We start from the raw sequence: 15314 nt of genomic DNA on the forward strand, positions 1-15314 counted from the left end.
CACGTTAAGAGGCCATCCATTATAAACTAGTAAGGTGGTAACAGTAACACGTTAAGAGGCCATCCATTATAAACTAGTAAGGTGATAACAGTAACACGTTAAGAGGCCATCCATTATAAACTAGTAAGGTGGTAACAGTAACACGTTAAGAGGCCATCCATTATAAACTAGTAAGGTGATAACAGTAACACGTTAAGAGGCCATCCATTATAAACTAGTAAGGTGGTAACAGTAACACGTTAAGAGGCCATCCATTATAAACTAGTAAGGTGATAACAGTAACACGTTAAGAGGCCATCCATTATAAACTAGTAAGGTGATAACAGTAACACGTTAAGAGGCCATCCATTATAAACTAGTAAGGTGATAACAGTAACACGTTAAGAGGCCATCCATTATAAACTAGTAAGGTGATAACAGTAACACGTTAAGAGGCCATCCATTATAAACTAGTAAGGTGATAACAGTAACACGTTAAGAGGCCATCCATTATAAACTAGTAAGGTGATAACAGTAACACGTTAAGAGGCCATCCATTATAAACTAGTAAGGTGATAACAGTAACACGTTAAGAGGCCATCCATTATAAACTAGTAAGGTGATAACAGTAACACGTTAAGAGGCCATCCATTATAAACTAGTAAGGTGATAACAGTAACACGTTAAGAGGCCATCCATTATAAACTAGTAAGGTGATAACAGTAACACGTTAAGAGGCCATCCATTATTAACTAGTAAGGTGATAACAGTAACACGTTAAGAGGCCATCCATTATAAACTAGTAAGGTGATAACAGTAACACGTTAAGAGGCCATCCATTATTAACTAGTAAGGTGATAACAGTAACACGTTAAGAGGCCATCCATTATAAACTAGTAAGGTGATAACAGTAACACGTTAAGAGGCCATCCATTATAAACTAGTAAGGTGATAACAGTAACACGTTAAGAGGCCATCCATTATAAACTAGTAAGGTGATAACAGTAACACGTTAAGAGGCCATCCATTATAAACTAGTAAGGTGATAACAGTAACACGTTAAGAGGCCATCCATTATTAACTAGTAAGGTGATAACAGTAACACGTTAAGAGGCCATCCATTATAAACTAGTAAGGTGATAACAGTAACACGTTAAGAGGCCATCCATTATTAACTAGTAAGGTGATAACAGTAACACGTTAAGAGGCCATCCATTATAAACTAGTAAGGTGGTAACAGTAACACGTTAAGAGGCCATCCATTATAAACTAGTAAGGTGGTAACAGTAACACGTTAAGAGGCCATCCATTATTAACTAGTAAGGTGATAACAGTAACACGTTAAGAGGCCATCCATTATAAACTAGTAAGGTGATAACAGTAACACGTTAAGAGGCCATCCATTATAAACTAGTAAGGTGATAACAGTAACACGTTAAGAGGCCATCCATTATAAACTAGTAAGGTGATAACAGTAACACGTTAAGAGGCCATCCATTATAAACTAGTAAGGTGATAACAGTAACACGTTAAGAGGCCATCCATTATTAACTAGTAAGGTGATAACAGTAACACGTTAAGAGGCCATCCATTATAAACTAGTAAGGTGATAACAGTAACACGTTAAGAGGCCATCCATTATTAACTAGTAAGGTGATAACAGTAACACGTTAAGAGGCCATCCATTATAAACTAGTAAGGTGGTAACAGTAACACGTTAAGAGGCCATCCATCATAAACTAGTAAGGTGATAACAGTAACACGTTAAGAGGCCATCCATTATAAACTAGTAAGGTGATAACAGTAACACGTTAAGAGGCCATCCATTATAAACTAGTAAGGTGATAACAGTAACACGTTAAGAGGCCATCCATTATTAACTAGTAAGGTGATAACAGTAACACGTTAAGAGGCCATCCATTATAAACTAGTAAGGTGATAACAGTAACACGTTAAGAGGCCATCCATTATAAACTAGTAAGGTGATAACAGTAACACGTTAAGAGGCCATCCATTATAAACTAGTAAGGTGATAACAGTAACACGTTAAGAGGCCATCCATTATAAACTAGTAAGGTGGTAACAGTAACACGTTAAGAGGCCATCCATTATAAACTAGTAAGGTGATAACAGTAACACGTTAAGAGGCCATCCATTATAAACTAGTAAGGTGATAACAGTAACACGTTAAGAGGCCATCCATTATAAACTAGTAAGGTGATAACAGTAACACGTTAAGAGGCCATCCATTATAAACTAGTAAGGTGATAACAGTAACACGTTAAGAGGCCATCCATTATTAACTAGTAAGGTGATAACAGTAACACGTTAAGAGGCCATCCATTATAAACTAGTAAGGTGATAACAGTAACACGTTAAGAGGCCATCCATTATTAACTAGTAAGGTGATAACAGTAACACGTTAAGAGGCCATCCATTATAAACTAGTAAGGTGGTAACAGTAACACGTTAAGAGGCCATCCATTATAAACTAGTAAGGTGGTAACAGTAACACGTTAAGAGGCCATCCATTATTAACTAGTAAGGTGATAACAGTAACACGTTAAGAGGCCATCCATTATAAACTAGTAAGGTGATAACAGTAACACGTTAAGAGGCCATCCATTATAAACTAGTAAGGTGATAACAGTAACACGTTAAGAGGCCATCCATTATAAACTAGTAAGGTGATAACAGTAACACGTTAAGAGGCCATCCATTATAAACTAGTAAGGTGATAACAGTAACACGTTAAGAGGCCATCCATTATTAACTAGTAAGGTGATAACAGTAACACGTTAAGAGGCCATCCATTATAAACTAGTAAGGTGATAACAGTAACACGTTAAGAGGCCATCCATTATTAACTAGTAAGGTGATAACAGTAACACGTTAAGAGGCCATCCATTATAAACTAGTAAGGTGGTAACAGTAACACGTTAAGAGGCCATCCATCATAAACTAGTAAGGTGATAACAGTAACACGTTAAGAGGCCATCCATTATAAACTAGTAAGGTGATAACAGTAACACGTTAAGAGGCCATCCATTATAAACTAGTAAGGTGATAACAGTAACACGTTAAGAGGCCATCCATTATTAACTAGTAAGGTGATAACAGTAACACGTTAAGAGGCCATCCATTATAAACTAGTAAGGTGATAACAGTAACACGTTAAGAGGCCATCCATTATAAACTAGTAAGGTGATAACAGTAACACGTTAAGAGGCCATCCATTATAAACTAGTAAGGTGATAACAGTAACACGTTAAGAGGCCATCCATTATAAACTAGTAAGGTGGTAACAGTAACACGTTAAGAGGCCATCCATTATAAACTAGTAAGGTGATAACAGTAACACGTTAAGAGGCCATCCATTATAAACTAGTAAGGTGATAACAGTAACACGTTAAGAGGCCATCCATTATTAACTAGTAAGGTGATAACAGTAACACGTTAAGAGGCCATCCATTATTAACTAGTAAGGTGGTAACAGTAACACGTTAAGAGGCCATCCATTATAAACTAGTAAGGTGATAACAGTAACACGTTAAGAGGCCATCCATTATAAACTAGTAAGGTGGTAACAGTAACACGTTAAGAGGCCATCCATTATTAACTAGTAAGGTGATAACAGTAACACGTTAAGAGGCCATCCATTATAAACTAGTAAGGTGATAACAGTAACACGTTAAGAGGCCATCCATTATAAACTAGTAAGGTGATAACAGTAACACGTTAAGAGGCCATCCATTATAAACTAGTAAGGTGGTAACAGTAACACGTTAAGAGGCCATCCATTATTAACTAGTAAGGTGATAACAGTAACACGTTAAGAGGCCATCCATTATTAACTAGTAAGGTGATAACAGTAACACGTTAAGAGGCCATCCATTATAAACTAGTAAGGTGATAACAGTAACACGTTAAGAGGCCATCCATTATTAACTAGTAAGGTGATAACAGTAACACGTTAAGAGGCCATCCATTATAAACTAGTAAGGTGATAACAGTAACACGTTAAGAGGCCATCCATTATAAACTAGTAAGGTGATAACAGTAACACGTTAAGAGGCCATCCATTATAAACTAGTAAGGTGATAACAGTAACACGTTAAGAGGCCATCCATTATAAACTAGTAAGGTGATAACAGTAACACGTTAAGAGGCCATCCATTATTAACTAGTAAGGTGATAACAGTAACACGTTAAGAGGCCATCCATTATAAACTAGTAAGGTGATAACAGTAACACGTTAAGAGGCCATCCATTATTAACTAGTAAGGTGATAACAGTAACACGTTAAGAGGCCATCCATTATAAACTAGTAAGGTGGTAACAGTAACACGTTAAGAGGCCATCCATTATAAACTAGTAAGGTGATAACAGTAACACGTTAAGAGGCCATCCATTATAAACTAGTAAGGTGGTAACAGTAACACGTTAAGAGGCCATCCATTATAAACTAGTAAGGTGATAACAGTAACACGTTAAGAGGCCATCCATTATAAACTAGTAAGGTGGTAACAGTAACACGTTAAGAGGCCATCCATTATTAACTAGTAAGGTGATAACAGTAACACGTTAAGAGGCCATCCATTATTAACTAGTAAGGTGATAACAGTAACACGTTAAGAGGCCATCCATTATAAACTAGTAAGGTGATAACAGTAACACGTTAAGAGGCCATCCATTATAAACTAGTAAGGTGATAACAGTAACACGTTAAGAGGCCATCCATTATAAACTAGTAAGGTGATAACAGTAACACGTTAAGAGGCCATCCATTATTAACTAGTAAGGTGATAACAGTAACACGTTAAGAGGCCATCCATTATAAACTAGTAAGGTGATAACAGTAACACGTTAAGAGGCCATCCATTATTAACTAGTAAGGTGATAACAGTAACACATTAAGAGGCCATCCATTATTAACTAGTAAGGTGATAACAGTAACACGTTAAGAGGCCATCCATTATAAACTAGTAAGGTGATAACAGTAACACGTTAAGAGGCCATCCATTATAAATTAGTAAGGTGGTAACAGTAACACGTTAAGAGGCCATCCATTATAAACTAGTAAGGTGATAACAGTAACACGTTAAGAGGCCATCCATTATAAACTAGTAAGGTGATAACAGTAACACGTTAAGAGGCCATCCATTATAAACTAGTAAGGTGATAACAGTAACACGTTAAGAGGCCATCCATTATAAACTATTAAGGTGGTAACAGTAACACGTTAAGAGGCCATCCATTATAAACTAGTAAGGTGATAACAGTAACACGTTAAGAGGCCATTATAAACTAGTAAGGTGGTAACAGTAACACGTTAAGAGGCCATCCATTATTAACTAGTAAGGTGATAACAGTAACACGTTAAGAGGCCATCCATTATTAACTAGTAAGGTGGTAACAGTAACACGTTAAGAGGCCATCCATTATTAACTAGTAAGGTGATAACAGTAACACGTTAAGAGGCCATCCATTATAAACTAGTAAGGTGATAACAGTAACACGTTAAGAGGCCATCCATTATAAACTAGTAAGGTGATAACAGTAACACGTTAAGAGGCCATCCATTATAAACTAGTAAGGTGATAACAGTAACACGTTAAGAGGCCATCCATTATAAACTAGTAAGGTGATAACAGTAACACGTTAAGAGGCCATCCATTATTAACTAGTAAGGTGATAACAGTAACACGTTAAGAGGCCATCCATTATAAACTAGTAAGGTGATAACAGTAACACGTTAAGAGGCCATCCATTATTAACTAGTAAGGTGATAACAGTAACACGTTAAGAGGCCATCCATTATTAACTAGTAAGGTGATAACAGTAACACGTTAAGAGGCCATTATAAACTAGTAAGGTGATAACAGTAACACGTTAAGAGGCCATCCATTATAAACTAGTAAGGTGGTAACAGTAACACGTTAAGAGGCCATCCATTATTAACTAGTAAGGTGATAACAGTAACACGTTAAGAGGCCATCCATTATTAACTAGTAAGGTGATAACAGTAACACGTTAAGAGGCCATCCATTATAAACTAGTAAGGTGATAACAGTAACACGTTAAGAGGCCATCCATTATAAACTAGTAAGGTGATAACAGTAACACGTTAAGAGGCCATTATAAACTAGTAAGGTGATAACAGTAACACGTTAAGAGGCCATCCATTATAAACTAGTAAGGTGGTAACAGTAACACGTTAAGAGGCCATCCATTATTAACTAGTAAGGTGATAACAGTAACACGTTAAGAGGCCATCCATTATTAACTAGTAAGGTGATAACAGTAACACGTTAAGAGGCCATCCATTATAAACTAGTAAGGTGGTAACAGTAACACGTTAAGAGGCCATCCATTATAAACTAGTAAGGTGATAACAGTAACACGTTAAGAGGCCATCCATTATAAACTAGTAAGGTGATAACAGTAACACGTTAAGAGGCCATCCATTATAAACTAGTAAGGTGATAACAGTAACACGTTAAGAGGCCATCCATTATAAACTAGTAAGGTGATAACAGTAACACGTTAAGAGGCCATCCATTATTAACTAGTAAGGTGATAACAGTAACACGTTAAGAGGCCATCCATTATAAACTAGTAAGGTGGTAACAGTAACACGTTAAGAGGCCATCCATTATAAACTAGTAAGGTGATAACAGTAACACGTTAAGAGGCCATCCATTATAAACTAGTAAGGTGATAACAGTAACACGTTAAGAGGCCATCCATTATAAACTAGTAAGGTGATAACAGTAACACGTTAAGAGGCCATCCATTATAAACTAGTAAGGTGATAACAGTAACACGTTAAGAGGCCATCCATTATAAACTAGTAAGGTGGTAACAGTAACACGTTAAGAGGCCATCCATTATAAACTAGTAAGGTGATAACAGTAACACGTTAAGAGGCCATCCATTATAAACTAGTAAGGTGATAACAGTAACACGTTAAGAGGCCATCCATTATAAACTAGTAAGGTGGTAACAGTAACACGTTAAGAGGCCATCCATTATAAACTAGTAAGGTGATAACAGTAACACGTTAAGAGGCCATCCATTATAAACTAGTAAGGTGATAACAGTAACACGTTAAGAGGCCATCCATTATAAACTAGTAAGGTGGTAACGGTAACACGTTAAGAGGCCATCCATTATAAACTAGTAAGGTGATAACAGTAACACGTTAAGAGGCCATCCATTATAAACTAGTAAGGTGATAACAGTAACACGTTAAGAGGCCATCCATTATTAACTAGTAAGGTGATAACAGTAACACGTTAAGAGGCCATCCATTATAAACTAGTAAGGTGATAACAGTAACACGTTAAGAGGCCATCCATTATAAACTAGTAAGGTGATAACAGTAACACGTTAAGAGGCCATCCATTATAAACTAGTAAGGTGGTAACAGTAACACGTTAAGAGGCCATCCATTATAAACTAGTAAGGTGATAACAGTAACACGTTAAGAGGCCATCCATTATTAACTAGTAAGGTGATAACAGTAACACGTTAAGAGGCCATCCATTATAAACTAGTAAGGTGATAACAGTAACACGTTAAGAGGCCATCCATTATAAACTAGTAAGGTGATAACAGTAACACGTTAAGAGGCCATCCATTATAAACTAGTAAGGTGATAACAGTAACACGTTAAGAGGCCATCCATTATAAACTAGTAAGGTGATAACAGTAACACGTTAAGAGGCCATCCATTATAAACTAGTAAGGTGATAACAGTAACACGTTAAGAGGCCATCCATTATAAACTAGTAAGGTGATAACAGTAACACGTTAAGAGGCCATCCATTATAAACTAGTAAGGTGATAACAGTAACACGTTAAGAGGCCATCCATTATAAACTAGTAAGGTGATAACAGTAACACGTTAAGAGGCCATCCATTATAAACTAGTAAGGTGATAACAGTAACACGTTAAGAGGCCATCCATTATAAACTAGTAAGGTGATAACAGTAACACGTTAAGAGGCCATCCATTATAAACTAGTAAGGTGATAACAGTAACACGTTAAGAGGCCATCCATTATAAACTAGTAAGGTGATAACAGTAACACGTTAAGAGGCCATCCATTATAAACTAGTAAGGTGATAACAGTCACACGTTAAGAGGCCATCCATTATTAACTAGTAAGGTGATAACAGTAACACGTTAAGAGGCCATCCATTATAAACTAGTAAGGTGATAACAGTAACACGTTAAGAGGCCATCCATTATAAACTAGTAAGGTGGTAACAGTAACACGTTAAGAGGCCATCCATTATAAACTAGTAAGGTGATAACAGTAACACGTTAAGAGGCCATCCATTATAAACTAGTAAGGTGGTAACAGTAACACGTTAAGAGGCCATTATAAACTAGTAAGGTGATAACAGTAACACGTTAAGAGGCCATTATAAACTAGTAAGGTGATAACACTATGCCATTCTAGTCTCACCTCTAGTAGTTTAAAGGTCAACTCAACTCCACTTTCATTATCTCCAGCTGTATGTGAAAACACAACTCCAGTGTCTATACTGTATGTGAAAAAGGCACATTTCTACTCTTTTGGAGGAAAAAAAGTATAAAGTAAAAAAGTTCTACCCGATGACATCAGCAAAAGTTAAAACATTTTAAAAACATTGATTGTCATACACTATGAGATTCGCGGTGTCGTGGGGAGCAAGAAAATACCCTCCCTCTGGCTAGAAACTCGTTCCATGTTTTTGCAAATCACAGTTTAATCCTACCCTGTGATGTCACAGAGAATCAAATCAAATCATGGGGGGGGCAATGCAAATAGTCCGGGTGGACATGATTTTCTGTTCAGGAGTCTTATGGCTTGGGGGTAGAAGCTGTTAAGAAGCCTTTTGGACCGAGACTTGGCGCTCTTGTACCGCTTGCCGTGCGGTAGCAGGGAGAACAGTCTTTGACTAGGGTGGGTGGAGTCTTTGACATTTTTTAGGGCCTTCCTCTGACAGGGCCTGGTATAGAGGTCCTGGATGGCAGGAAGCTTGGCCCCAGTGATGTACTGGGCCGTACGCACTACCCTCTGTAGCGCATTACGGTCGGAGGCCAAGCAGTTGCCATACCAGATGGTGATGCAACCAGTCAGGATGCTCTCGATGGTGCAGCTGTAGAACTTTTTGAGGATCTGAGGACCCCTGCCAAATCTTTTCAGTCTCCTGAGGGGGAATATGCTTTGTCGTGCACTCTTCAGGACTGTCTTGGTGTATTTGGACCATGATAGTTTGTTGGTGATGTAGACATCAAGGAACTTGAAGCTCTCAACCTGTTCCACTACAGCCCGGTCGATGAGAATAGTGGCGTGCTCAGTCCTCTTTTTTCCCCCCTGTAGTCCACAATCATCTCCTGTCTTGATCACGTTGAGGGAGAGGATGTTATCCTGGCACCACACGGCCAGGTCTCTGACCTCCTCCCTATAGACTGTCTCATCGTTGTCAGTGATCAGGCCTACCACTGTTGTGTCATTGGCAAACTTAATGATGGTGTTGGAGTCGTACCTGGCCATGCAGTCATGGGTGAACAGGGAGTACAGGAGGGGACTGAGCACGCACCCCTGTGGGGCCCACGTGTTGAGGATCAGTGTGGCAGATGTGTTGTTACCTACCCTCACCACCTGGGGGCGGCCCGTCAGGAAGTCCAGGATCCAGTTGCAGAGGGAGGTGTTTAGTCCCAGGGTCCTTAGCTTAGTGATGAGCTTTGAGGGCACTATGGTGTTGAACGCTGAGCTGTAGTCAATGAATAGCATTCTCACGTAAGTGTTCCTCTTGTCCAGGTGGGAAAGGGCAGTGTGGAGCGCAATAGAGATTGCATCATCTGTAGATCTGTTGGGGTGGTATGCAAATTGGAGTGGGTCTAGGGTTTCTGGGAAAATGGTGTTGATGTGAGCCATGACCAGTCTTTCAAAGCACTTCATGGCTACAGACGTCAGTGCTACGGGTCGGTAGTCATTTAGGCAGGTTATCTTAGTGTTCTTGGGCACAGGGACTATGGGGGTCTGCTTGAAACATGTTGGTATTACAGACTCAGTCAGGGACATGATGAAAATGTCAGTGAAGACACTTGCCAGTTGGTCAGCACATGCTCGGAGTACACATCCTGGTAATCCGTCTGGCCCTGCGGCCTTGTGAGTGTTGACCTGCTTAAAAGTCTTACTCACATCGGCTACAGAGAGCGTGATCACATTCGGAACAGCTGATGCTCTCATGCATGCTTTAGCGTTGTTTGCCTCGAAGCGTGCATAGAAGTGATTTAGCTCATCTGGTGACGTGTGTCACTGGGCAACTCACAGCTGTGCTTCCCTTTGTAGTCTGTAATAGTTGTCAAGCCCTGCCACATCCAACGAGCGTCGGAGCCGGTGTAGTACAATTCAATCTTAGTCCTGTATTGACTCTTTGCCTGTTTGATGGTTCGTCGGAGGGCATAGCGGGATTTCTCATAAGCGTCCGGGTTAGAGTCCCACCAGCTCAGTGCGGATGTTGCCTGTCATTTTCCTATTTTGTTGCCTTACAACCTGGAATTAAAATGGATATTTGGGGGATTTGTATCATTTGATTTACACAACATTCCTACCACTTTGAAGATGCAAAATATATTTTATTGTGAAACAAACAAGAAGTAAGACAAAATAACAGAAAACTTGAGCGTGCATAACTATTCACCTTGCATACAGTGGGGAAAAAAAGTATTTAGTCAGCCACCAATTGTGCAAGTTCTCCCACTTAAAAAGATGAGAGAGGCCTGTAATTTTCATCATAGGTACACGTCAACTATGACAGACAAAATGAGAAAAAAAAATCCAGAAAATCACATTGTAGGATTTTTTATGAATTTATTTGCAAATTATGGTGGAAAATAAGTATTTGGTCAATAACAAAAGTTTCTCAATACTTTGTTATATACCCTTTGTTGGCAATGACACAGGTCAAACGTTTTCTGTAAGTCTTCACAAGGTTTTCACACACTGTTGCTGGTATTTTGGCCCATTCCTCCATGCAGATCTCCTCTAGAGCAGTTATGTTTTGGGGCTGTCGCTGGGCAACACAGACTTTCAACTCCCTCCAAAGATTTTCTATGGGGTTGAGATCTGGAGACTGGCTAGGCCACTCCAGGACCTTGAAATGCTTCTTACGAAGCCACTCCTTCGTTGCCCGGGCGGTGTGTTTGGGATCATTGTCATGCTGAAAGACCCAGCCACGTTTCATCTTCAATGCCCTTGCTGATGGAAGGAGGTTTTCACTCAAAATCTCACGATGCATGGCCCCATTCATTCTTTCCTTTACATGGATCAGTCATCCTGGTCCCTTTGCAGAAAAACAGCCCCAAAGCATGATGTTTCCACCCCATGCTTCACAGTAGGTATGGTGTTCTTTGGATGCAACTCAGCATTCTTTGTCCTCCAAACACGACGAGTTGAGTTTTTACCAAAAAGTTCTATTTTGGTTTCATCTGACCATATGACATTCTCCCCAATCCTCTTCTGGATCATCCAAATGCACTCTAGCAAACTTCAGACGGGCCTGGACATGTACTGGCTTAAGCAGGGGGACACGTCTCGCACTGCAGGATTTGAGTCCCTGGCGGCGTAGTGTGTTACTGATGGTAGGCTTTGTTACTTTGGTCCCAGCTCTCTACAGGTCATTCACTAGGTCCCCCCGTGTGGTTCTGGGATTTTTGCTCACCGTTCTTGTGATCTTTTTGACCCCACAGGGGTGAGATCTTGCGTGGAGCCCCCAGATCGAGGGAGATTATCAGTGGTCTTGTATGTCTTCCATTTCCTAATAATTGCTCCCACAGTTGATTTCTTCAAACCAAGCTGCTTACCTATTGCAGATTCAGTCTTCCCAGCCTGGTGCAGGTCTACAAATTTGTTTCTGGTGTCCTTTGACAGCTCTTTGGTCTTGGTCATAGTGGAGTTTGGAGTGTGACTGTTTGAGGTTGTGGACAGGTGTCTTTTATGCTGATAACAAGTTCAAACAGGTGCCATTAATAGAGGTAACGAGTGGAGGACAGAGGAGCCTCTTAAATAAGAAGTTACAGGTCTGTGAGAGCCAGAAATCTTGCTTGTTTGTAGGTGACCAAATACTTATTTTCCACCATAATTTGCAAATAAATTCATAAAAAATCCTACAATGTGATTTTCTGGATTATTTTTTCTCAATTTGTCTGTCATAGTTGACGTGTACCTATGATGAAAATGACAGGCCTCTCTCATCTTTTTAAGTGGGAGAACTTGCACAATTGGTCACTGACTAAATACTTTTTTCCCCCACTGTATGTCACGGTTTCGGCCGAGGCTGCTCCTCCTCCTTGTTCGGGCAGGTTTCGGCGGTCGTCGTCCCCGGAGTACTAGCTATCACCGTTTGATGTTTTCGATGTCTGTTTGGTTTTGTCTGATTGTGTACACCTGTTTCCTGTTTGGTTGATTATGTCTCCTATAAGTTTCTCGTTTGGTTAGTCTTGTGTTGTGTGTTATTGTCCGCCTGTCGGTAGGAGCTGCGTGTTTCTGCTCTGTTTATTTTGTTTGGTGTTCTTACGCACAGTTTGCGTAATCGCTCGCCTCTGCTCGCCGTGTTTTGTATTTGATCACTTGATGACTAGTAAAGTCTGTTGGACTAAGCCTCTGTGTCCTGCGCCAGACTCCCACACCACATCCACATCAGTTCCTGACAGAATAACACACCCCCATGGAGTCAGCAGGAGCAGCGGCGGCACCCAAGTCGCTGGAGGAACGGATCAGCGATCAGGACACCATGATCCGGAAACTTGGGGTCGCCATGAACGAGGTGTCTAACACTCTGCGCCGTTTGGTCACCGGAGAGGTGCCCACACCTCCGCACACCATACCATCACCATCGGCCAGTCCTTCTCTTCCTGCACCGGAACCCAGTGGTATTCGGCTCTCGCTCCCGAGGGCATATGATGGTACCGCAGCCGGGTGTCAGGGGTTCCTCCTGCAGGTGGAACTCTACCTGGCTACCATACACCCGCCGCCCTCGGGATACGAGAGCGTCTCCGCCCTCATCTCCTGTCTCACCGGCAAGGCGTTGGAGTGGGCCAACGCCGAATGGAGGGGAATAGACGCCGCCACCATCACCTACGCGGAGTTCTCCCGCCGCTTCAGGGCAGTGTTCGACCATCCACCTGAGGGGAAGGCGGCGGGGGAGCGTCTGTTCTACCTCCGGCAGGGGAGGAGGAGCGCACAGGAGTTCGCACTGGAGTTCCGGACTCTAGCGGCGGATGCAGGGTGGAATGAGCGGGCCCTCATCGACCACTACCGTTGTAGTCTACGGGAGGACGTCCGTCGAGAGTTGGCCTGCAGGGATGCCCACCTCACCTTCGACCAGCTGGTGGACATGTCCATCTGGCTTGACACCCTGCTGGCAACCCGCGGTCGTTCCGAGTGGGGGTCGTCCATTCCACCCTCCAGCACCTCTGAGCCGAGCCCTATGGAGCTCGGAGGTGCTGGCGCTAGAGAGAGGAGGAGGAGGAGCCCGAGGGGGGCTGTCCCTTGCACCAACTGTGGCCGTGGAGGGCACACTACGGCCAGGTGCTGGGGAGGGTCTCCTAGGGGAGAGGATGACAGGTTACGCACTGGGGAGTCATTCCAGGTGAGTAGGCGTCCCACTTACCCAGAGCTCTTTGTTGTGCACGTCTGCTTACCTGTACATTTTCCACAGGTTGCACCTCATTCCCAGCATAAGGCGCTAGTAGATTCAGGCGCAGCTGGGAATTTTGTTGATCGACATTTTTGTTTGAAACTAGGAATTCCCCTTCTTCCAGTCGACGCCCCATTTCCTGTCCATGCGTTAGACAGCCGTCCCTGGGATCGGGGTTGATTAGGGAGGTCACAGCGCCACTTAGGATGAGGACGCAGGGGGGTCATGAGGAAACTATTCAGCTATATCTGATTGACTCTCCTGCGTATCCGGTGGTGTTGGGGCTTCCCTGGTTGATCACCCATAATCCTTCTATTTCGTGGCAACAGAGGGCTCTTAAGGAGTGGTCTGCTCAGTGTGTGGGGCGATGTCTAGGTGTTTCCATGGGGGCGACCTCGGTGGAGAGTCCAAACCAGGTGCCCGCGCTGCACATTCCCCCCGAGTATGAGGATTTGGCTATCGTGTTCAGTAAATCGAGGGCGACGCGGTTGCCTCCTCATAGACAGGGGGATTGTGCGATAGACCTCCAGGCAGGAGCAGCGCTTCCACGGAGCCATGTGTATCCTCTGTCTCAAGAGGAGAAGAGAGCTATGGAGACTTACATAGCCGAATCTCTGAGACAAGGATACATACGGCCATCCACTTCCCCTGCGTCCTCGAGCTTCTTTTTTGTGAAGAAGAAGGATGGAGGTTTGCGCCCGTGCATTGATTACCGTAGTCTCAATCAGATCACGGTGAAATACAGTTATCCACTCCCGCTGATTGCGACTATGACGGAGTCATTGCACGGGGCGCGGTTCTTCACAAAATTAGATCTCAGGAGCGCATACGGGTTGATGAATGCTCCTTCAGTCTTCCAATCCTTCGTGGATGAGATCTTCAGGGACATGCAGGGGCAGGGTGTGGTCGTGTACATTGATGACATTCTTGTGTACTCTTCTACCCGAGCCGAGCATGTAGCCCTGGTGCGCCGAGTGTTGAGGAGGCTGTTGGAGCACGACCTGTATGTCAAGGCAGAGAAATGTCTGTTTTTCCAGGAGTCTATCTCTTTTGGGTTATCAGTTGTCTGCGGCAGGGGTGAAGATGGAGGTTGACCGAGTGTCAGCCGTAGCGTAATTGGCAAACTCCAACCACTGTTAAAGAGGTGCAGCGGTTTTTGGGGTTTGCAAATTACTACCGGAGGTTTATCCGGGGTTTGGACAGGTGGCAGCTCCCATAACGTCTCTGTTGAAGGGGGTCCGGTGCGTTTGCAGTGGTCAGTCGAGGCGGACAGGGCTTTTGGGAGACTGAAGGACCTGTTCACGGCCCGGTGCTGGCGCATCCGGATCCCGCTTTACCATTTCAGGTAGAGGTTGACGCGTCAGAGGCCGGTATTGGGGCCGTACTTTCGAACGGTCCGGCACGCCACCTAAACTCCGCCCCTGTGCTTTTTTACTCAAAAAGCTCAGCCCGGCGGAGCGAAATTATGACGTAGGGGGACAGGGAGCTGTTAGCCGTGGTACAGGCCCTAAAGGTGTGGAGGCACTGGCTTGAGGGGGCTCAACACCCTTTTCTCATTTTGACTGACCACCGTAACCTGGAGTACATCCGGGCAGCTAGGAGATTGAACCCTCGCCAGGCGCGGTGGAACATGT

General features: G+C 42.7%; 1 protein-coding gene across 1 annotated transcript in view; it reads right to left on the bottom strand.

The window, feature by feature from the left end:
- Positions 1–15314, bottom strand: part of LOC121560083 (bone morphogenetic protein receptor type-2-like) — a gene marked incomplete at its 3' end in the record, with an annotated part of 129182 nt that overhangs the window by 64683 nt on the left and 49185 nt on the right. The gene's annotated exons all lie outside the window — the stretch shown is intronic.

This window comes from Coregonus clupeaformis, unplaced genomic scaffold (assembly GCF_020615455.1).
Source record: "Coregonus clupeaformis isolate EN_2021a unplaced genomic scaffold, ASM2061545v1 scaf1275, whole genome shotgun sequence".
NCBI classification, from domain to species: Eukaryota; Metazoa; Chordata; class Actinopteri; order Salmoniformes; family Salmonidae; genus Coregonus; species Coregonus clupeaformis.